The 22622-nt window shown below is 41.9% G+C and overlaps 1 pseudogene; it reads left to right on the top strand.

Annotated features, from left to right (window-relative positions):
* Positions 1-14750: 14750 nt before the first annotated feature.
* On the top strand, positions 14751-16006 carry LOC102439553 (annotated as a pseudogene).
* Positions 16007-22622: the final 6616 nt, after the last annotated feature.

Here is a 22622-nt window from a genome sequence, read left to right as displayed (position 1 = left end):
TTTTTGGTGAGGAGATGTAACTTGGTTGAGTAAGATATGGGGTAGCAATTCAGATCACAGCCTTAGCCTTACCTCTCAAATTTGGGCAAATGATTTTTTGTTTATTTCTGGTTCATCACCAATTAAATAGTTAAAATCCCTTAATAGTGATGTGACATGTTTAGTGTTTACATTTTAGTACTTTATAAAGGAACATAATGGAACAGAGTGATTAGGGGACCAAGACCCTAGAGTCAAACAGAACTGGATTTGAACCCCAGCTCCATGACTTTCCTCTTGTGTGCTCTTGGGCAAATGAAATGGTCTCTCTAAGCTGTAAGGAGAGAGCGTGTCTGTGGTAGAAATCTTCGGTCTTTGCCTGCCTGACATATTTCACCTTCTTTTGGAAACCCTCTTTCCTGTAGGGACACTCCTTCCATGTGATTAGTTCAGGTAGGGGCTGAAACCAGTCTGCTCTAGTCACGTGCTTGGGTATGACCTGGGCCTGGCCAACCACATTACCCTTCTCCCTAATCCAGCTCAACTTCAGGGATAAGCACATGACCGAAGTCAGCCAATCAGACAATTCTCTGGGCTTTGACTCCCAGAGCCATGGGCAAGATGCTTCCTTTCTATTTGAGTTACTAAGGGGGTAGAATATAAGTTTGAGTCTAATGAGGAGACTTTTTGGGGAGATAGAGGTTGGGATGGCAGGACTCAGAGCAGGGGACAGATGGCATCAAGGGCAGGTGAAAGAAATGGCCAGAACACTTTTATCTGTTAAGATTTAGTTTGTCTGCACACACAACAACAGGAAACACAATTCTTGAACAGGATAGAGACTTGTTTCTTTCTTACATAAAATAGCTAAAGAGGCAGCCTGGGACCGGTCAGGTCCCTCAGTGGTCAGAATACAAGGCTCTTTCTAGGTCACTGTGTGAGCCTCACTCAATATTGCACACGATGGCTTCTGGAGACCAAGCCATCGAGTTGATGGTCCAGGCAGCAGTTTGATGGAAGGGGTCCAAGCAGGGTCCATTTAAGTCTTATTGTTTAAAATGTGGGTCATTTCCCCACACCTACCTGCAAGGGAGACTGGAGCAGCAATGTGTGGGCAGCAATGTATCCACCTAAGACCCAGCATTGTGTTACTAGAGAGGGGATAAGATGGGTATTAGGAAGAGATTAGTAATCCCTGACACACTACTGGAGGGAAGCAGCATGAAAGAGATGAGGCTAAGAGCAAGGCAGTCTGTCATTGCTAAAAGGGAGGAAGCAAGAGCTACTTCACTTGCACAGGCAACAGCAATCACAGAGACAGACCGAATTCAAGCATCCAACAGTGTATTTGCTGTGTTCCAGAAAGATCTGTATGCATATGCACACACACACACACACACACACACACACTTATGTGCACACACTACACAGTAGGTCTAAAATATTGTCTTACAGTTCTAAATAGTTTGGTCACAGAGATTAACAATAAATATGAAGTAGACTTGTCAGTTCTAAAATTCAGATGATTCAGCTTTCTCTTTAATAATAATCAAACCAGAGCACCCTATAAACATTTTCAAACATAAACTCCTTTGCTATAGTCCTTACAAAAGTTTTCAAACTCAGGGGAACCGAATATTCTAGGATGTCAAAAGGATTTTTGGAGATTTAGAAAATTTTAAGAGCTAAAAGTTAAGTATGTGAGGTGATAGCGAAACTAAATATAGCCATTCAACTACCGTTTCAGACAATTGTATATCTGTCCGTCAGAGACTGGTTTTCAGATTCTCAGGAGATCAGGTCATTAACAAATATTCCAGAGGCTTTCGCATCAGCAAAGGACAAACGTTAATTATCTGCAGACTCACTATGCAAGGAGGACGGGTGCCAGGTGCAGTTCTGCAGAGGCAGTCCCCAATTTACCAGAATCATGTCACAATTCCTTCACACTAAGGCAGTGTGTATGCAAAATCGGCTTGAAACTGGACAAACATATGCTGGATGGCCGCTAGGAAAGCATGTCTCCCAGGGTAATATATTATACTGAGCAGGTATAATTTATTCCTGATCTGCAAGAATCATTTGGCGTTGTCTCTGGGCATCCATGTCAAAACCTTGACATGCTAGAGAATAGACTAGCATGAAACGCACAGGCTTGCCGGAGTTGACAGAGCATTCCACATTTGATGCTCATACATCGTCAAGTGTGTGCTAATGAATTACAAGTGATGTCACACAGTCTTTGCATGTTGTGATAGTAGTTCAAGACTTCAGAATTCCAAAAACGCACTTTCGACATGATTCAAGTGTATAAATATTAAGGAGGCATTAACCTTTATCAAAATGATTTTTTCTTGTGTGAAAAAGATCAAAATTTAGCATAACAGGGCACACAGTTTGACTTTGCTGTAAGGTGGTAGATGAAAAGGACAGTATTCACCTCCAAAATTATTCATGTAAAAACTGAGACCTTTCCTTTACACTTCTTTGGTAATGGCAGGAGTGGGGATGGGAGCTGGGGGAAAAAGAGGAATATTGCAAGTAGTGAGAAAAGAGTAAATTGAAAGGCGTCAGTTCTTTAATTAATATGCTGCTTGTCATTTTCTTAGCGTAGAGAATAACAAAAACCTGCAGGCACTAAATAAGATGAGCCCTCGAGAGGTTTCTCGCCCCAGACAACCTACCAAGTTTGTGGCAATTTGGAATCACAGATGCAAACATTTTGTTCAAATGATTTATTTGTTTTCTAGCCATATGGCATCGAGAAGAATGTTTTCAAGATCAAATGAATATTTTTTATGAGTCAGAATGTGGGATTTCATGAACCGGCCTCCTTGAGGCTGATTGAGAACCTTGGTGAAGCAAATTGGAGCTTAGCTCAAGTCCTCCAACCAGGGATATGCTTACATAGCTGTCAATTCCCCTTAAAACAGCACTTTTTCTCCAGGAGGATTCGTAACTGAAGTCAATCAGCCTCAGGAGAGCCCAGACCAGAGAAAATAAAATAGTAAAACTACTTATATTTGTCTTACGTTGTGAAAATCTTCAATTTGGGGCAGCTTTTTGATGGCTGCATCAGCCCCACACCATCAGGGCAGGAATCACATTGAACTTGTCCACTGGCATACCATTTTCTGGCCCAGTGCCTAGCTCATAGCAGGTACTTAGTAAATATTTGTTGAACAAAAACATAGATATCAAGGGTCACATGATTAAAACTGCCTATTAGAATTAACTTAGGAAACATCTCAGGGTGTATTAAGCAGTCATTAAAATTTTATATTATGACCTATGTCCCAGAAACTTCTTAAGGGACTTGTGAATTTGTAATATGCTAAGCTCTCATTTTGTAAAGAAGTTCTGTGCTTTTGGACTTGCATAAGAACAAATAATTGGGGGTATTTATTAACTCTGGGCTGTAGGAAATGAATCCAAGTAGTAGTAATACTGCTGTAATGAGCTAGTTAGTCACAATAGGAAAGGAGCAAAGGGGGAAGCCAGACATTACAGGCATGTCATTTGGGCAGCTTCACCAGGAAGCTGCAATTTCACACTCCCCAGGGAATCACCTGCTCATTCCCTGCAAAACACTGGGGGAAAGGGTCCCATAGATGGGAGATAGATGCATGAGCAGTGAAATTGGGGTGACATAGGGAAGGTACTTGTCTGTCAGTCAAATCTAGGAATGGAGATTATTTGCCAGGCTAGGCGGGGCCATTGCAAGCCTGTGAAAGTTTGGGGATATATATCCCCCAAACAAAGGAATTTTCTCTCTTGGCTTCCTTGCATTCACCCGTGTCCCCTCCAAGCCATGTGGCCCTATGGGCCCCACATGCAATGGACTGATGGACTGTAGCAGGGACACAAACTAAGCCGGCCTGATGCTGGACTGGACTCTGCTCCGGCATGGAAAGGGAACTCTGGATGCTGGCTCTGATTCTAGCTCTGCTGAAGCCGAAGTCATGCTTCTTCCTTGGCGGGACCAGGGGAACTGGGGCCTTAGAAACTCAGGGGTGTAATTCCATAGAAATAAATCTTTCTACACTGTCTCATCCTCTTGTGAGGGGCCCTGGAAATCCTTATTCCAGCAGTACCCCAAGAACCCCACTTGCACCAATAACAGAAGTGCTTCCTATATTAAAACAAAGAAGATGTGCTCTGGGGGGGAATAATATAAATTGTGGGATGCTTTAATTGTGATTACATAAACAACTCTAATGGTATAGCATGCCATGGAAGAATAATACATTTAATACACCACTTACATCTCTTCCATTTGGAAGGGAGGTCCTTTCATGAAAACAACCTTCACAGCAGCCATGCAAGGGGCACCATGAGTGTGGTCAGAGCATTGGGGGCTTCCGTTTCCCATCATACGGGATAACATTCAGCTTGAACATCAACTCTGATTAGAGTTCCCATGGATTAATTTGGGAAAGAAGGGGAAGAATGAGTGATTATTTTACCTCTAAATTTAAAAAGTGCCCTGGCTGGTGGTTAGAGCATTGGTCTGCATACTGGAGGGTCATGGGTTTGATTTCTGGTCAAGGGCATGTACCTGGGTTGCAAGTCAGATCCCCAGCCCTGGTCAGGGCATGTGCGGGAGGCAACTGGTCGATGTGCCTCTCTCACATTGGTGTTTCTCTCTCTCTCTCTCTCTCTCTCTCTCTCTCTCTCTCTCTCTCTCTATCTCCCTCTCTCTCTCTCCCCCTTCCTCCCTTCCACTATCTCTACAAATAAATATCAATGGGAAAAAAATCCTCACTCCTCGGGTGAGGATTAATAAAAACAAAACACACACACACACACACACACACACACAGTAGGGCATCTAGCCTGACTTTATACATCTTTATTTGAGCTTTCCTGGTTTGTAATTGTAAATAATGTGTTGATATTTGCTGTTATGAGTGTTTATTTATTTTATTTTAAAAAATATATTTGATTGACTTTTTACAGAGAGAAAAGGAGAGGGGTAGAGAGTTAGAAACATCCATCAGCTGCCTCCTGCACACCTCCTACTGGGGATGTGCCCGCAACCCAGGTACATGCCCTTGACTGGAATCAAACCTGGGACCTTTCAGTCTGCAGGCTGATGCTCTATCCACTGAGCCAAACCAGTTAGGGCTGTTATGAGTGTTTAATACTTAATGCAATTTGTAAATGGTTGCTGTGACTGCTAGTTACCACCTACTATGTTATATAAATGAGCCAAAGATGGTCTCTGGGTATTGCCCCCTAGTTTATTATTGCACTGAAGGTTGAGATCTATTAGTTCAAAAGCCTACCAGAATCAAACTCAAAACTTTACACGTTCAATTATTTTTAAAATAGCTAAACAAGAATATTTTTATCCATTTAGAGCCTACCTGCTGTGTGTATCCTGTGACCCCTAACCCCACATATGTAGGCCATTGATAAGATAGCGTTTGTGGTTATAAGGCCCTGAGCTGCTGTGGCCCTTGGTAGCTCTCTGACCCAGGGACATATGACCTAGTCACATAAGCTTCCTCTCCAACCCTTCTCTCCCCTTTGAGTTTCCTTGTTTCTCCCCTAATGGATGGGGCCCCCACACTGTAGCCTTTGGACATGTTCATGCAGTGGGGGACTTCCCCTCTCATGCAACCCTGTCCAAGCATTATCCATGTGAGGGCACAACAAGAACATAGTCATCTACGAGCCAGAAAGTAAACCCTTGCCAGACGCCAAATCTGTTGTCGGAGACCAATTCCAGCATGACAGCAGGGCTGCATCTGGGAATGGCTGGAGGCACGTCCCCAAACCTGAATAGGATACATTAAATTGATTTCTTGGCTGCCAGGCAGCTAAAAGGCATCTTAATCTACATGTTATTGCCTCCTACTGGCCAAACACCTGAACAGCCATAGGCTAATTCCCCCATTCTAACAATGCTTGTGTATACCCTTTGAAGTGTATATCTCTGCCTTGCCTCAGGACAAATTGTGTTAATAAAAAGCATGGGGTCCCGGGGACAAAGAAAACCTAAGACCTTAGACCTAAGATCTTAGAACTTAGCTCCTTTAGCTAAGCTCCTCTGACCCCCCAAAAATGCCTTTCAAAATTATATCTCGTCTCCGGACTCTTTATTAGCCTCTGGATTCCTATTTAACATCTACGCACAGCCTTCTCCAGATTCCTGAACCCTTCTTGATGCTGGGACAAGAACCCCGGCACTGCTGGAGCTTTGATCTTGAACTTCTCAGAATCCAGAACTATGAAAAGTAAATGTTTGTGATTTCAACTACCCAGCCTGTGGTATTTTTGTTATAGCAGCAGCCCGAACAGACTAAGGCAACAGTCATCATAGAAGAAAGATTGCAGCCAAAGCTCGGAGAAGTGGGAGCATGAGGGATATTTGGGGAAGAGCAAACAAGCTAGTTGATGGAGCCATGGAGTACATGCAGGGAGAAAAGCTGGAAGTGTCACATAGAAGGCCCTTGAACACCAGGGCACTGAATGCCATTGATTTTGGCCAGCAGTGAAGGGTCCCTACGGCTCTGGAGTGAGACAGTGATGTGATCTGGAGACAGTGTGAAGTCTGGTCTGAAGAGGGGAAAGACAGGAGCTTAAAAATATTTCCCTCCCACGGCTTTGCAGTAATCCAGCAAGATAAAGAAAGTCTGAACTAAAGTGGTGGAGGAGGAAGATGCAAGAGACATTCAGAGGTTATTGATCATTTCTCCAGCCATCATACAGATGATGCCATCCTAAGTGACTCATTCCTGTCTATTTTTATCATTGATGTTATAGATACCTAGAAGCCAAGAGGTATTGCTTATAGCATGACCATATCTCTTCACATTGAACACATCGCAACACTCACAAAGAGCGTCTGAGCTCCCAAAAATACACAAACTGCAGAGGTAATTTACCAAACTGGTAGAATTAAATACTTGGATAGGATAAAAATAAAATGGATAACTAAAGAACCTTGTTGGCTAGAAACAGCAACTTTCCCAAATACAGTTAATTAAAAATGAAATTCATAAGTTCATGTGTTGATTTAGTGGTATCTTTCTATAAAATACATTTGTAGTTGTTTTTTCATAATACCTGCTAGCCGCATAAATTAATAAAATTTAGGTAAAAATGTCACTGGGAAGGAAATAATCAAGCGTAGTGAACTTCTGCAGTATATGTGAAGCAATTATCTCAAATAACGTTAATTGCTCAGGTGCTGTTAACAGTGCCCAGGCAATTGGAACATTCAAACTGCAACCACAGAGGAGAACGGTTTCCAAAGTTACTTAAAAAGCATTTGCTGCCCTGGCCGGTTTGGCTGAGTGGATAGAGCATCAGCCTGCAGACTGAAGGGGCCCAGGTTCGATTCTAGTCAGGGGCATGTACCTTGGTTGTGGGCACATCCCCAGTAGGGGGTGTGCAGGAGGCAGCTGATCAATGTTTCTCTCTCATTGATGTTCCTAACTCTCTATCCTCTCCCTTCCTCTCTGTAAAAAATCAATAAAATATATTTTTTTAAAAATAGCATTTGCTATTGTCTTAATGGAGTGTTTATCTCTTCTCCATTCCTTTATCTATTCCTCCCCCACCCCCAAATATGGGGGAGTCCTTTGGCTCCTGGAAAATCACCCCAGTTCCAGGGAAGAAACAAGTGGCCTATACTATTAATGCTTTCCATGGCTCAGTGTTTCCACTCCCACAGTGAATGGTTCAGCACTCATACCTGATCCGGGGAATCGATGGAGGATCACTACCTTTTGCTTACTAACAACAGAAATTCTGACTTAACTTGGTTTTAATAAAAACATATACTTTCTTTTACAACAAGAAGTCTAAAGGTAGAGTAGTCTTAGCCACAGCATGATAAAGACTCCGGTCTCAGCTTTGCCTTCTCCATGGCTTGTATTGTCCTCAGGATGTTTTTCCTCATGACCACAAGAAGGCTGCCAGCAGCAACAGGAGGACACATATTTTGTCCCATACCAAGTAGGTGAAATAGAGAGGCAGCATATTGCCCTTTGATACAACTGAGCTCATTTACTAGATCAGATGCTCACCCTGAGCCAATAGCAGACCAGGAGAATATTTTCCTGATTAACTTAAGCTTTGAGTCCTGATTTAATCACTTATTAGAGGAATAAAAGTACTACGATTGGGTGATACTAGTTGGGATCCATACAAGGAGCTAGAGTTTGGATGGATACCCGCTCCCCACCCCGAAATGTTCTCTTAGGAACACCTCTTAGAGGTGGGGAGAGATGAATGCTGGTGCAAAAAGATGCTGAAATGCATGTATCATCTGGGGCAGCAACATAATCAGTGAGTTGTAAAACAGATTACTGTGCAGAAATTTCAAGGTAGATGGCAGAGTTGTCAGGGAACTGATTAGATGAATCACTCCTATGGAGGATTTGAAATGGGAGAGAGTAGAGATGGAGAGAGGATTTGGTGTGAAGGATTTTTAAAGAAAGAGCCACTGGTGTGCTGTGAGTCTTGAGCCCCCATCCTAAGGGGGCAGGGTGTCTACTCTTAGAACAAGCTGAGTCAGAGGGGCTGCAGGGAATCACATGGGTCGCTTGCTGTTTCCCCTGCAGTTAGGGAATCGGTGTGGATGTGGTTTGGCTCTTGTCCTGGAAATCTTGAGTCTGGAGATGGGCTGTCAAGCTGTTTGGGTGGCAGAGAGAAGGGGGGTTGCTGCTACACTATAATGGACCTGCACTTACAGAGTTTTTGTGACAATAAGTGTGCAAATGTTTCCTGTGGCCCGGTGTGGGCTCTATGTGTGAATTTGAGAGTCCATAGGAGACTTTCTTAGATCTTTTCCATTGGGATCATGGGAGGAACAATGAAACTTGAGCAGAAATGAAGCTGAGGTGGGTCGCCCGTTCTGTAGAGCTTGTAGAAGAAGGAAGTGCATGAAAAGCATGCATTTGCTCAATACAGAGAAACTGCAGGTGAAAGATGACAGAAGTAAGTCAACCTTAAATATCTGCCAGGCCCAAGAAGTGTGATGTCATCTTACCACACTACTGGTCAAATAAAAACTCTCTCCTTTTGTTTCCAACCTCTTTGACATCTGCTCCCACAGGGGTCATAAACTGGAAAGCAAGCGGGATAAAGAAGAACAGGGAGAGAAAGAAGGACCATACCTTTAATGCAAGGTCTGGCCAGCAAGTGGCCAGCCTATAGCAGGCCCCAGCTTCGTTGTGGGGAGGGAGAAGATTTTAAATTTAAATCAAGTTTAAAGGGCATTTTAAGCAATCGAATTGACATTGCCTTTGCAGTTGAAGGTGACTTTTGAACTTGATGTTAGCTAAGAGGGACCCCAAATCATAGGCTTTTCGGGAGTTTTCATCCTGGAACCACTTCCCTTTGGCCATGACCTGCATGAGCCAAAGGAATCCTCTGCGCCATACATTTCAATGACCAGAGCTCAGTGACCAGACTCTGGAACCTCTGCTACAGCTGTCAAAAAAAAAGTATCTTGATGACGGTGCTTGCAGAAAGCTGCAGCAAAAGTGGGGCCTCTCGTGTATGATGTTTGCTTCCTCCTAAATCTGGCTCAGGGGTGTCTGCCCAACAGAATCTAGATCAGGTGCAGAATTCAAGCTGAAGGGAGTCTGAGCAGTCTGAACTGTCTAGGCCCAGATAGGCAGCAAGCCCACCCCTGTCAGGCGGTGGCATGGGATCCAGGGAGCCAGCCTGCAGTATCTGGCACAGTGCCTGCACCACACACCTGGGGCTCTGTCCCTGAGTAATTTCACTGCATGCATGTATTTACTCAGATGGATTAGAAAATTGCTTTATAGCCGCCCTGTGCATTTGGAAGCCAGCTACTCACTGACGTCCAGGAGTGAGCCACAGATCCAGGTGACACCCAGGGGTAACCCTTCACTGTCTCCTGCTAAGTGGCCACCTTTCCCCTGGCCCCACCCTTTCCTTGAGCAATGAAGCTTCTCCCCACAGGTCTTCTGTTGACATCTGACCCATCCTTGGGTCCCCCAGGAGCCTTTCCTTGGCTCTCCTGTCTCCTCTGAGTTCCCTCTTTTCTGTGATTTCCAGCCAGAACACCATTTTACATGCAGTTGCATAAGCCTTGAATTCATAGACAAATGTTTTCATTCATTTATCCATCCATAAATGTATGAGGACCCTATACAAGGTGCTTTGCTATGTGCTAGGAGGTGAATATGACAGGCATGGTTCCTGCCTTCTTAAAGCCTGAAGACTAGTTGTGGAGGATACACTCTAAACCCCCAAAAACAATTTTATTTTAAAACCCCCAAAGTTTATTAAGATTGTGACTTAACTTCCAATTTTTTTGGAAGGGAAAACTCTGTGTTTTTTTTAAGTCCACTCCCAGAAGAGGGCCCTCGGGGGAGTTGAATTTAAAGCCGGGAACCAAATTTGGGGATTCCCCAGGGAAAACCAGGGGGAAAAATTTCCCCACAGAAGGATTCATTTTTTTAAAGCCCTGGGGGGTGGACCAGAACCGTTGCCCCTGGACCAGCAGCGATGCCACTGGAGCTGGAGGGGGGGCGGCCAGCCCCCGTGTTCCATAATTCCGGGGATCGGCCAGATCATTGCCGAGATCGGCCAGAATCACCAGGGCGACCTGGACGGGGCCAAGTGCCTGGTCCGCGTGGCTAAGGTGAGGGGAGCGCTCCAGGCGAGCGAGGTGCCAGGAGGGGCGGGGGGGGGGGGGGGAGCCGGCCTGGGAGGGGCTCTGGAAAGGAGAGGGGTCGCGGGTAGCCGGGTCCACCTTTCTCTGCCTCTTGCCTGCATCTCCCCTGGGGTTCTAGTTTCGAGATCCATTTGTAATCTTTTTAAAAAATATTATCTTTATTGACTTAAGAGAGTTAGGGAGAAGGAGAGAGAGAGAGATAGAAACATCAATGATGAGAATCATTGATCGGCTGCCTCCTACGTCCCAGACTGGGGATCGAACCCGCAACCCCGGGCATGTGCCCTGACTGGGACTCGAACCCTGAGCTCCTGGTTCATAGGCCGTTTTTGAATAAAGACTTGGAGTCAGGAAAGAGATCTGAGCATTTTAGAAATGGAGAGGACAATATGTCTGGGACACTATGGCGTGGGGCACGAGTGGGATAAAGTTAGAAATATAGGGGCTTCCAGGTTGTGTTAAGAAATTTGGATTTAAAGTTAAGGATATTGGAAAAGTTTTGAAGAATTTGTGGCAGAGCAGTAATATGACCAAATTAATGTTTTAATGTTTTAAGAGAATGCCCTAGTTCTTCAATAGAAACCAGATACAGAAGAGTAAGAGTGAAAGAAAGAAAGAAAGAAAGAAAGAAAGAAAGAAAGAAAGAAAGAAAGGAAGGAAGGAAGGAAGGAAGGAAGGAAGGAAGAAAGAAAGAAAGAAAGAAAGAAAGAAAGAAAGAAAGAAAGAAAGAAAGAAAGAAAGAAAGAAAGAAAGAAAGACTAGGGAGCAATTACAGAAGCATAGATGAAAAGTCACAGTGGTTGGTTACTCATGGTGGTTGCAGGGAGTTGGAAAGATGGTTTATAATTGGGATCATACGCTTTGTATCTATTGTGCATGCCAGGCATCTTGCTTGGTGGAAACCTATAGCTGTGCTCAGTCAGTAAATATAATCTATATATATATATAAAGAGCCAGGGGCCGTCACATCCGAAACAACTGAACAGACGACCGAACAGGCTGAGTGGGGCGACCAGACCAGCAGGGAGGTTAGTGAGGGATGACCAAACGAATGAGCAGCAGGCTGCGTGGGGTGACCAGGCTGTCAGGGAGGTTAGTGAGGGATGACCAAATGACTGAACAGCAGGGGTGACTAGGTCAGCAGGGGGGCCAGTGAGGGGTGACTAGGCTGGTGGGGGGGCAGTTGGAGGTAACTAGGCCAGCAGAGGGGGGCAGTAAGGGTCAACCAGGCTGGCAGGGGGGACAGTTAGGGGCAATCAGGCTGGCAGAGGGGGGTTTTTGGGGGCGACCAGGCTGGCAGGGTGGGCAGTTAGGGGTGATCATGTTAACAGGCAGAGGAGGTTAGGGGTGATCAGGCTGGCAGGGGGGCCAATTAGGGGTGATCAGGCAGGCAGGCAGGTGAGCAGTTAGGAGCCAGCAGTCCTGGATTGTGAGAGGGATGTCCTGGGGATCAGGCCTAAACCGGTAGTCAGACATCCCCTGAGGTGTCCTGGATTGGAGAGGGTGCAGGCTGGGCTGAGGGGACCCCTCTGCCCTGTGCATGAATTTTGTGCATGGCCTCTAGTGAATCAATAAAGTAATTAGTTAATTAATCACATGCTGTTTTAATCTTTTAGAAAGAGAAGCTGTTAACTGGATCAAATATTTCACAACAGGAAGCCATTGCACAAAAACATGGTCAATCTGGTTTGCAATCTGGTTTGCTGGCTAAGAAGATAGACTTGTTATAGGTCAGTCTTGTAACTTTGGCCATATTAACAACTAAATAATACAGAGTTATGTTTAGTCACTATACTAGGTTAACTCTAACATCCCCAACACTGCTACTGATGGCTCCTCTGACATGTAGCATTGGGAACCTGATACAGCCATTGCCATGGCCACCATCATCCCCAGAATGGCTTCTGGGCAGTCCTTGCTTCTTCATAATGCTGGTTTCTGATTCAAAATCTAGGGTGCACTTCCGGTTAGTAGAGTGTAGCTCGAGGCTCATGTCCTTGAAAGGTGGGAAAGGGAGCTTCCAGGGTTGGAGGCAGATTTATAGAGTGCAGAATTTTCCAATCATAGGAATAGGGTTTAGATATTGGGATCCTTAAAAAAGACAAATATCATCAACTATCCACATCAGTTCATAAAAGAAAAATCATTTAGTGCCAGACTGTAAAAGGGGGCAAATTGCAGTATATAATAGACAGCCTATTAATGGAATACAGTTTTGTTTTTATTTTTTAAAATATGTTTTTATTGATGTCAAACAGAGGAAGAGAGAGAAATATTGATGATGAGAGAGAAACATCAATCGGCTCCTCCTGCATGCCCCCATTGAGGACTGAGCCAGCAACCCGGGTATGTACCCTGACCAGGAATCGAGCCATGATCTCCTGGTTCATGGGACAACGCTCAACCAACTAAGCCACATTGGGCTAGGCTGTTTTGTTTTTAAGTAGAAAATTCGCTGTATTGTCCTTCCTGTTTTATTTTTTCATTGGTGGCAAATCTCTTCCTTGAGGAAGCTTGGTCCACAGAACTGTTTTGGGAGCCCATGTGTGTAGTGGATGTGGGCTTTGGAGAAGCAGACTTGGTCTTTGAATTTCAGCTCTACTACTTAGCAGTTGTACAATCTCAGGTGAGTTAACTCTGAGATTTTAGGTTATCGTTTGTAAAGTGGGGATAATAATTCCTAGCTCCTAGAGTTGTTGGGGGAATTAAATGAGATCATATATGTAAGTATTTAGCAGGAAACCTAGGACGTAGGAGCCGGGGGTAGGTGTTCCTCTTCTGTTCTTACCATCTTGTTCTGTAACAGGGTCTGCATCCTTCACTAGAACACTAGACTGTCAGCCCTTTGCAGGCATGAGCTGAGCTAATAATTTTTACTGTTGAGCCTCTGGTACCTAGTACAATGCCTACCTAATAAGTCCATAATAAGTGCTAGTGACTGCTTGCCAAATAAACAAGTAGCTCTTACTTAAATTATTACTAATTGTATGAAGTAATAATGTGAAGACATGACATCATTCTTGGCACAGAGTGGGAATTAAATATGAAATCGAAGCAGTAAAAACTCCCAGCAAACAAAAGTCCTGGACTGGATGGATGGCTTCACAGGTATTTAATATAAATGTGAGTTACCAACTTTAATTTCTAGTAATAGTCAACTAGGTTGTTGGAGTGCCCCCCACCTCATAGATTATTTTAAATTGTGGTAAAATTCATACAATATAAAATTTATCATCTTAACTATTTTTAAATGTACAGCTCAGGGGTCTCAACCTCACCGGGGCCATCTCAACCTCACCGGGGCCATTGACACCCACTCTTTAGATGTGCTTGTGATGTTGATGGTGTGTTCTCTGGTCACTATCTCCTTGATGGCAGAAAGGCCCTTCTTCTCTCCACCCTTCTTTGCGGGAGCCACTATGCCAGGCCCAAGTGAAAGGAAGCAAAGATTTTACCTTTATTATTATTTTAATATATTTGTATTGATTTCAGAGAGGAAGTAAGAGGGAGATAGAAACATCCATGAGACAGAATCATTGATCAGCTGCCTCCTGCACTGGTGATTGAGTCTGCAACCAGAGTATGTGCCCTTGACCTGAATCAAACCTGGATCCCTTCAGTCTGCAGACTGATGCTCTATCCGCTAAGCTAGGGCAAGATTTTACTTTTCATTTTAGTTTGCTACTTAGCCAAATGGGATTAAAGGGTGTTGAGGTATTCAAGGGAGGATTATAAAGGTGCAAATTAGATTATGCATGTTAACAAGGTTAGTCCCTCCTAGCTTTCAGGAATAAGAGGAGATCCCATCAACCAGACTTCTAAAGATCCTCCTATTACCACCCTTGCCCACAAGTCCCACCTCCAGGGAGGAGCTTGGGTGGGTGAGGTCTTAAAGAGATTCACCCTCCTAGTGGTATATATAGGCCAGGCTCACATTACTAAGCATTTAACTGGTAGGAGACTGGCTTCAGAGACTCTTCTTGGAGACACACTTCAGGGACTCACTCAAAGGAGCAGGCTCCATTTTCCATTGCCCTAGGACAGTGATGGCGAGCCTAACTTAGGCGGTTGGTCCGTGGCAGTGCAGAGGGGAGCGGCTACTGCTATGATTGAACAACAGAAGCGCAAGGGTCCGAAGTTGCCGCTGGTTCCAGTCAAGAGGCAGCGGCAGGAGCTGATGTTGGGAGCGGCAGGGTCGGGCCCTGGAGCGGGACAGCAGCTGGTGGCGCCGGGAACTCTGCTGCAAGCGGGGCCTCCAAGGTGTTCCTCCCTTCAAGCCCTAATCATGCTTCTCTCGGGACATGAAGGGGAAGTGTACTGCTGCAAGTTTCACCCCAATGGATCCACCTTACCATCTGCAGGATTCGACCGACTGATATTGTTGTGGAATGTCTATGGTGACTGTGATAACTGTGCAACATTGAAGGGGCACAGTGGAGCAGTGATGGAACTGTATTATAACATGGATGGCAGTCTGCTCTTCTCAGCATCCACAGATAAAACTGTGGCAGTGTGGGATAGTGAAACAGGTGAGAGGGTGAAAAGGCTGAAAGGACATACTTCCTTTGTGAATTCCTGTTATCTGGCCAGGAGGGGCCCCCAGCCTGTCTGCACTGGCAGTGATGATGGTACAGTTAAGCTTTGGGACATCCGGAAGAAAGCAGCTATCCAGACATTTCAGAATACCTACCAGGTGTTAGCTGTGACCTTCAATGACACAAGCGATCAGATTATTTCCGGTGGAATAGATAATGATATCAAGGTCTGGGACCTGCGTCAAAACAAGCTGACCTACACCATGAGAGGCCATGCAGATTCAGTGACGGGCCTGAGTTTAAGTTCTGAGGGCTCTTATCTTCTGTCCAATGCAATGGACAATACAGTGCTGGTTTGGGATGTCCGGCCATTTGCTCCCAAAGAGAGATGTGTCAAGATATTTCAAGGAAATGTGCACAACTTTGAAAAGAATCTTCTAAGATGTTCTTGGTCACCTGATGGAAGCAAGATAGCAGCTGGCTCAGCCGACAGGTCTGTGTATGTGTGGGATACAACAAGCAGGAGGATTTTGTATAAGCTTCCGAGCCACGCTGGATCCATCAATGAAGTGGCTTTCCACTCTGACGAGCCCATCATTCTCTCAGCATCCAGTGACAAGAGACTGTATATGGGGGAGATCCAGTGAAGATCAGAAATGGGAGACTCCAGGGCTGCTTGACCTCAGACTGCATCCGTGGCATCAAGTGGTGCCCAAGCCAGCATCCTCCCTTCAGATGAAGATCTAGAAACCAGTAGGAGGTGGCTGTATTCCAACAACCACATGCATCTCATTTCACCAGAATGGATGATTAAAGCAAGCTTACAGAGGCCTCTAAAAACCACCTGCACTAATCATCCGAGAGATGCAAATCAAAACAACAATGAGGTACCATCTCACACCTGTCAGAATGGCTATCATCAACAAATCAACAAAGGACAAGTGCTGGAGAGGATGTGGAGAAAAAGGAGCACTTGTGCACTGCTGGTGGGAATGCAGACTGGTGCAGCCACTCTGGAAGCCAGTATGGAGTTTCCTCAAAAAACTAAAAACGGATCTCCCATTTGACTCCGTGATCCCATTTCTAGGAATATATCCCAAGAAAACAAACACCAGTCAGAAAGGATATATGCACCCCTATGTTCATAGCAGCACAATTCACCATAGCTAAGATCTGGAAGCAGCCTAAGTGCCCATCAGCAGATGAATGGATTAGACAACTGTGGTACTTCTACACGATGGAATACTATGCTGCTGTAAAAAAGAAGGAACTCTTACCATTTGCAACAGCATGGATGGAACTGGAGAGCATTATGCTAAGTGAAATAAGCCAGTCAATGAAAGAAAAATACCACATGATCTCATTCATTTATGAATAATAAAGATCATTATAAACTGATGAACAAAAATAGATACAGAGGCAGAGCAGCCTCAAACAGACAGTCAAACTACAGCGGGAAGGCCGTGGTGGGTTGTGGGGCAGGAGCGGAGGGTAAGAGATCAACCGAAGGACTTGTATGCATGCATATAAGCATAACCAATGGACATAAGACATGGGGGGTAGGGGAGGCCAGGGGATTATCAGGTGTGGAAAAAAAGGAGACCTGTAATACTCTTTGTAATACTTTAAGCAATAAAACAATTAAAAAATAATAAATGTACATCTCAGGGGTATTAATATGTACATTAATATTGTTGAGGAATCATCACAAACATCCATTTCTAGAACTCTTTTTTTAATTTTAAGATTTTATTTTTTTAGAGAAGTTTTAAGTTTACAATAAAATTGACTGGAAAGTACAGATATTTCTCATATTTCCCCTACACCCATACATGCATAGTCTTCCCTGTTATCAGCATCACTTATCAGATGATACTTCTTATTTTTCAAGGATGAACCTACATTTATACAACATAATCACCCGAAGTCCATAGTTTACCTTAGACTTGACTCTTAAGTTGCATATTTTATGGGTTTGGACAAATATATAATTACATATACTTATCATTATAATATCACAAATTGTATTTTCATTGCCCTAAAAATTCGCTGTGCCCTGCCTATTCATTTTTCTACCACCTCAACCCCTTGCCACCCCAACCCTGGCAACCACTGATATTTTTTTGTTTCTATACAGGTCAGGCAAAAGTAGGTTTACAGTTATTTGTGTGGAAAACAGAACAATAATGAATAATTAATAATGCAAGAATAACCTCTATACTTACAGCTGCAAACCTCCTTTTGCCTTTTTTAGAATGTCATGTAGTTGGAATCATATAGTATGTAGCCTTCTGAGATTGGCTTCTTTAACTTAGTAATATGAATTTAAGTTTTCTCTTGGTCTTTTCATGGCTTGATAGTTTTTTTTGTACTGAATAATATTCCATGTTTGCATGTATCAAAGTTTATTTATCCATTCACCTACTAAAGGACATTTGGTTACTTCCAACTTTCAGGAATTATGAATAAAGCTACTATAAACATCCATGTGCTATTTTTGTCTGGACATGAGTTTTCAACTCATTTGGGTAAACTCTAGGAGTATAATTGCTGAATCATATGATACAAGTAAGTTTAGTTTAGTAAGAAATCTCTAAACTGTCTTCCAAAGTGGCTGTGCCATTTTGCATTTCTATCAGCAATGAATGAGAGTTCCTGTTGCTCCACACCCTTGCCAACATGTGGTGTTGTCTGTGTTCCAGATTTCAGTCATTCTAGTAGACATGTGACGTAAATGGATCACCTTTTCACGCACTTATTTGCAATCTGTATATCTTCTTTGCTGAGGTATCTATTAAGGTGTTTGGCCTACTTTTAAATAGGTTGGTCATTTTCTTGTTGAGTTTTAAGAGTTCCTTTATAGTTTGGATAACAGCCCTTTATCAGATGTGTCTTTTGTAAATGTTTTCTCTGAGTCTGTGGCTTGTCTTCTAATATTTTTGATATTGCCTTTCACAGAGCAGAAATTTTTAATTTTGGCAAAGTCTCAGCTTACCGATTACTTCTTTAATGGACTGTGTCTTGGGTGTTTTATCTAAAACAGCATTATCACACCCAAGGTCATCTAGGTTTTCTTCTACATTATCTTTCAGGAGTTTTATAGTTTTCATTTTACATTAATGTCTATCTGGGATCCATGCTGAGTTAATTTTTGTAAAGAGTATAAGGTCTGTGTCTAGATTCATTTTTTTAATGTGAATGTCCAGTTGTAGCACTGTTTTGTAAATGGGCCCTGGTTTTATTAGCCTTGCATTCCAATGGGGATAGAATTCATTGTCTTGTATTTGAACTAGGGAACCTAAAAAATGCCCCCCTCCATAAACAGGGACCTGAAGGGCTACATTCTTAGGGTAAAGGTGAAATAGTCGTCATCCTGGCCTCAGAGGTAGATTTACCATGAAGTTAATGAAACTTAAACTTTAAGGCTCCTCATTTACATCAATGTCTTCTAGGGCCCAGGGAGGGCCTGGGAAATGTTTAACATTGAGAATAAAGAAAGGTGTCCGTACTCCTAAGGGAAACCTGGTTGTTCTGTAGCCTGAGTAGCAAGAAGCTATCAGAACTGGTTTTAAACTCTTGTTCAATTGTCTCAACAAGCACCCTTTTGAAAGTCAGCCAAAGAATGTCAGCCAATCACTCCTGAAAGTTAGCCAATCATAGACTCACTCCAATGAACATGCCTCTGAATGTCAGCCAATCAACAAGAGGATCACCCAGTAACAGCTTCTAAAGATGAGGTCAATCCTCTTGTCCCTGAAGATCACCAATGCTGGAACTCCACCCTTACTAAAACCCCCTGTAGCTCAGCAGTCTGCTCCACAAGCAGAGGCTGTGCCCAAGTATAGTAGATAGTAGGCAATAAATTCAGGGGTGTGTGTGCTTTCTTTCAAATATTGAGTGGCAGTTTCATGCTTTGACATTGTGATCATATGTTTTTGTAAAGTTCGTAAAAATAAGATATTTTGACTGTGAGCAGATTAGATTGCTGTCTCTCTTTGGTCCCTTTCCTCTTCTGGCAAGCTTCCTCCCGTGTTGGGGCTTTGAGTGGCTATGCTGTTTCCACACATAAAGCTGTGGTAATACTCAGACCCTAGGGATGGACATATGTATGTAAAGTCACGATATTTTCAAAATGCAAATTTTAATGAACTATGCCAGAAGGATTACAGAAAGTTAGAAAAATATTTTTTTATTAATTAACTGCCTGACAACCTAGAATGCTACATCCAGTAAAAAAATCTTTTAAGAATAAAGGTCAAATAAAGATATTTGCAAGCAAATGAATACAAAATTTATCACTACCATAGAAGGAATGAAGAATAAATGAAATGAAAAAAGTATGAGTAATATTAACTGTATAAAACTATAATAATATAGCGTGGTGAGATTTTAAAATGAATTAACATATGAAGCCACCACAATACACAAATTGGAATGTGTTCTATTGAGTTATAATGTTCTAAATTTCTTGAACTATCTAAGAGGAAAATATAGGTGCTGGTTTACTTTAGATTTTGATGAATACGTGTATTGTTGGATACTGTGGTTTGTAAGGCAACTCTCCCCAATAGAACTTTCTGAGATGATGAAAATGTTCCATTAGACTGTTCAATATAGTAACTACTAGATGCATATAATGTTAGAGCACTTGAAATGAAGCTACTGTAACTAATGTACTAATTTTTAATTTTAATTAATTATAATATAAATAGCCATATGTGATTAATAGCTACTGCATTAGAGAACAGAGTTCTAGGTTAACCATGAACAGAATAGAAACAAACTGTATAAACTGGAAATTAGTAGGAGAAAAATGAAGTAATAAGTGTTCCATTGATCAACAAAAGGTAAGAAAGGAAGGAAAGAAAAAAAACATTGACTAAGATATATGCATTAGAAATGAGAAATTATATTTTTAAATCCAAATATATCAGTGGTTATATTAATTATAAATGAACAGAAGAATGCAATTAAAAGGCGAAGATATTCCAGCAACTATTTTCAGGAGACACATCTAAAATCTAAGGTAAACATTTAGGAAAATATGTACCTTGCAAAATTACCTACCAATGAAGGTTGGTACAAGCTACATTATTATCAGAAAAAAATAAACTTCATGGTGAAACAACTGCTAAAATAAAGAGTGACTTCTTTATTTTGATAAATATATTGATAATTATATTCAGTTCTTTAGAATATCTAGCAATTATAAAAGCATATGATCAACAAACATAACCTCTAAACATGTAAAGCTCAAATTGGGGCATTCTGAGGGAATACACAAAACTACAGAGTCGACCATTTTAATCCACTTATCTCGCTAAATAAGCAAACAAATAAACTGACATGCAGAAAAAGCAAGAATACAGAAGATTTGTATAATGTAATGGATTAACTAGATTTAATCAAATTATATAGAACACTGCAGAATGCTACAGCTATTAAATATTAATATAGGAATTTTTATGAAGAACTTCATACCAATAAAGTTTTAAAATTTAGAAAAACAGGGCAATTCATAGAAAAAAATGTTACCAAGTTACTAAAAAAAGAATAGAAGTCAAAACCTAAATTTAGATGTGTGATCAAAACTTTCCCACAGACCAGGTGGTGTGTCTCAGTGGTTGAGTATTGAGAGGTCCTGGTTCAATTCCCGGTCAGGGCACATGCCTAGGTTGCGGACTCAAGCCCCAGTATGGAGTGTTCAGGAGGCAGCCAGTCAATATTTCTCTTTCATCACTGATTCTATCTTTCTATCGCTCTCCCTTCCTCTCTCTCTAAAATCAATAAAAGCATATTTTTAAAAAAACTTTCCTCCCCAAAAAATTGCTGGCCCAGATGGCTTTACTGATAAGCTCTACCAAACAGTCAAGGAAAAAAATAAGTCCAATCTTGCACAAGATTGAAATTCTAAAAGAGGGTACACTCCCCTATGGTTTTAAGAGATTAGCAAAACTTTTAACCCAAAACCTGACAAGGAGAGTATGAGAAAAGAGAATCACAGTCCAATCCACTAATGAAGTTGGATGTAAACAAAATATATAATGGATAAAATATTATTACCAAATTGGTTTATATCAAGAATGAAAGATTGGTTTAATAATAGAATACCAATCTAATATAGAATATCACTTCATATGATCATCTCAATAGTTACAGAAGAAGTATATGATAAAATTCTTTTCCAATCATATTGAAACGGTTAGTAAATTTACATAACTTATTACTTTCTCTTCCGAAAACTTTTGTGATTGAAAGAGAAATTCATTCTGGTAAAGAGTATTCTGATAAGGAATAGCCACAAAAATCTTCAGTGAACATCATACCTAATAATTATACCTAATGAATAAAAAGCTTTTCCTTGAAATCAGGAATAGTACAGGGATGCTTCTATCAATATTTTGTATTACAGGTCCTTGTGAGACCAGTAAAACAAACAAAAAATGAATAAAACTGTAGAGACTTTAAGGATTGAAAATTGTCATTATTCACAGGTAATATGAATATATGCACTGAATATCCAAAAGAAACTACAAATTGTTGTTGTTGTTAGTAGTAGAAGTAGTAGTAGTATTTTTAATCCTTACCTGAGGATATGTTTTCATTGATTTTAGAGAGAGTAAGGGAGAGGGAGAAAGAGAGAGAGAAATATAGATAAGTTGCCTCCTGTATGCAACCTGACCAGGGATCGAACCAAAACCTAGGTATGTGCCCTGACCTGGAATTGAACCCATGATCCTTTGGTGTATGAGAACATGCCCCAACCAACTGAGCCACACCAGCCAGGGCAAGGAGTTATTATTAATAAGAAGGATTAGCAAGCTAGTTGGATATAAAAAATATTACAAAATCAATACATGACAGCAGTGGAACTAAAGAACAGCCCACTGTCTATTAATAACAGAATGGATAAATGAATTATGCTATAGTCAATGGTTTATATATAGCAATAAAAATGAATGAATTATAGGTACATGCAAGTTTGTGGATGAATTTTACAAACATAATGTTGAACAGAAATGCAAGACACAAAAGAATCATAACATACATTATGGCTCTGTTTATATACGGTTCAAAATCAGACATAAATCATGCTCAGTGAAAGAAGCCAGTATATACTGGGTGGTTCCATTTATATAGAAGTCTACCAAGGCCAAACTAAGGGATCGTGATAGAAAGCAGATTAGTGGTAGCCTGGGGCTGGGGCTGGAGTATTTACAGCAGAGGGACACAAAGAAACTTTGGGAGGTGATGGAAATTCTATCTCTTGACTCAGGTGGTGATAACATTTGCAAAACTCACTCAACTGCATGCTTTCAAACGGTGCGTTTTATTGTACATAATATATGATATAAAAAATTTTAAAACAGGCTCAGTGGTAAAACTACAAGGAAAATAAGAAAATGATTATTCCAAAAGCCAGGCCAGTGGGTTCCTCCAGA

The sequence above is a fragment of the Myotis lucifugus genome, unplaced genomic scaffold (genome assembly GCF_000147115.1).
Source record: "Myotis lucifugus unplaced genomic scaffold, Myoluc2.0 scaffold_104, whole genome shotgun sequence".
Lineage (NCBI taxonomy): Eukaryota > Metazoa > Chordata > Mammalia > Chiroptera > Vespertilionidae > Myotis > Myotis lucifugus.
This window is presented reverse-complemented; position numbering and strand designations above follow the sequence as displayed.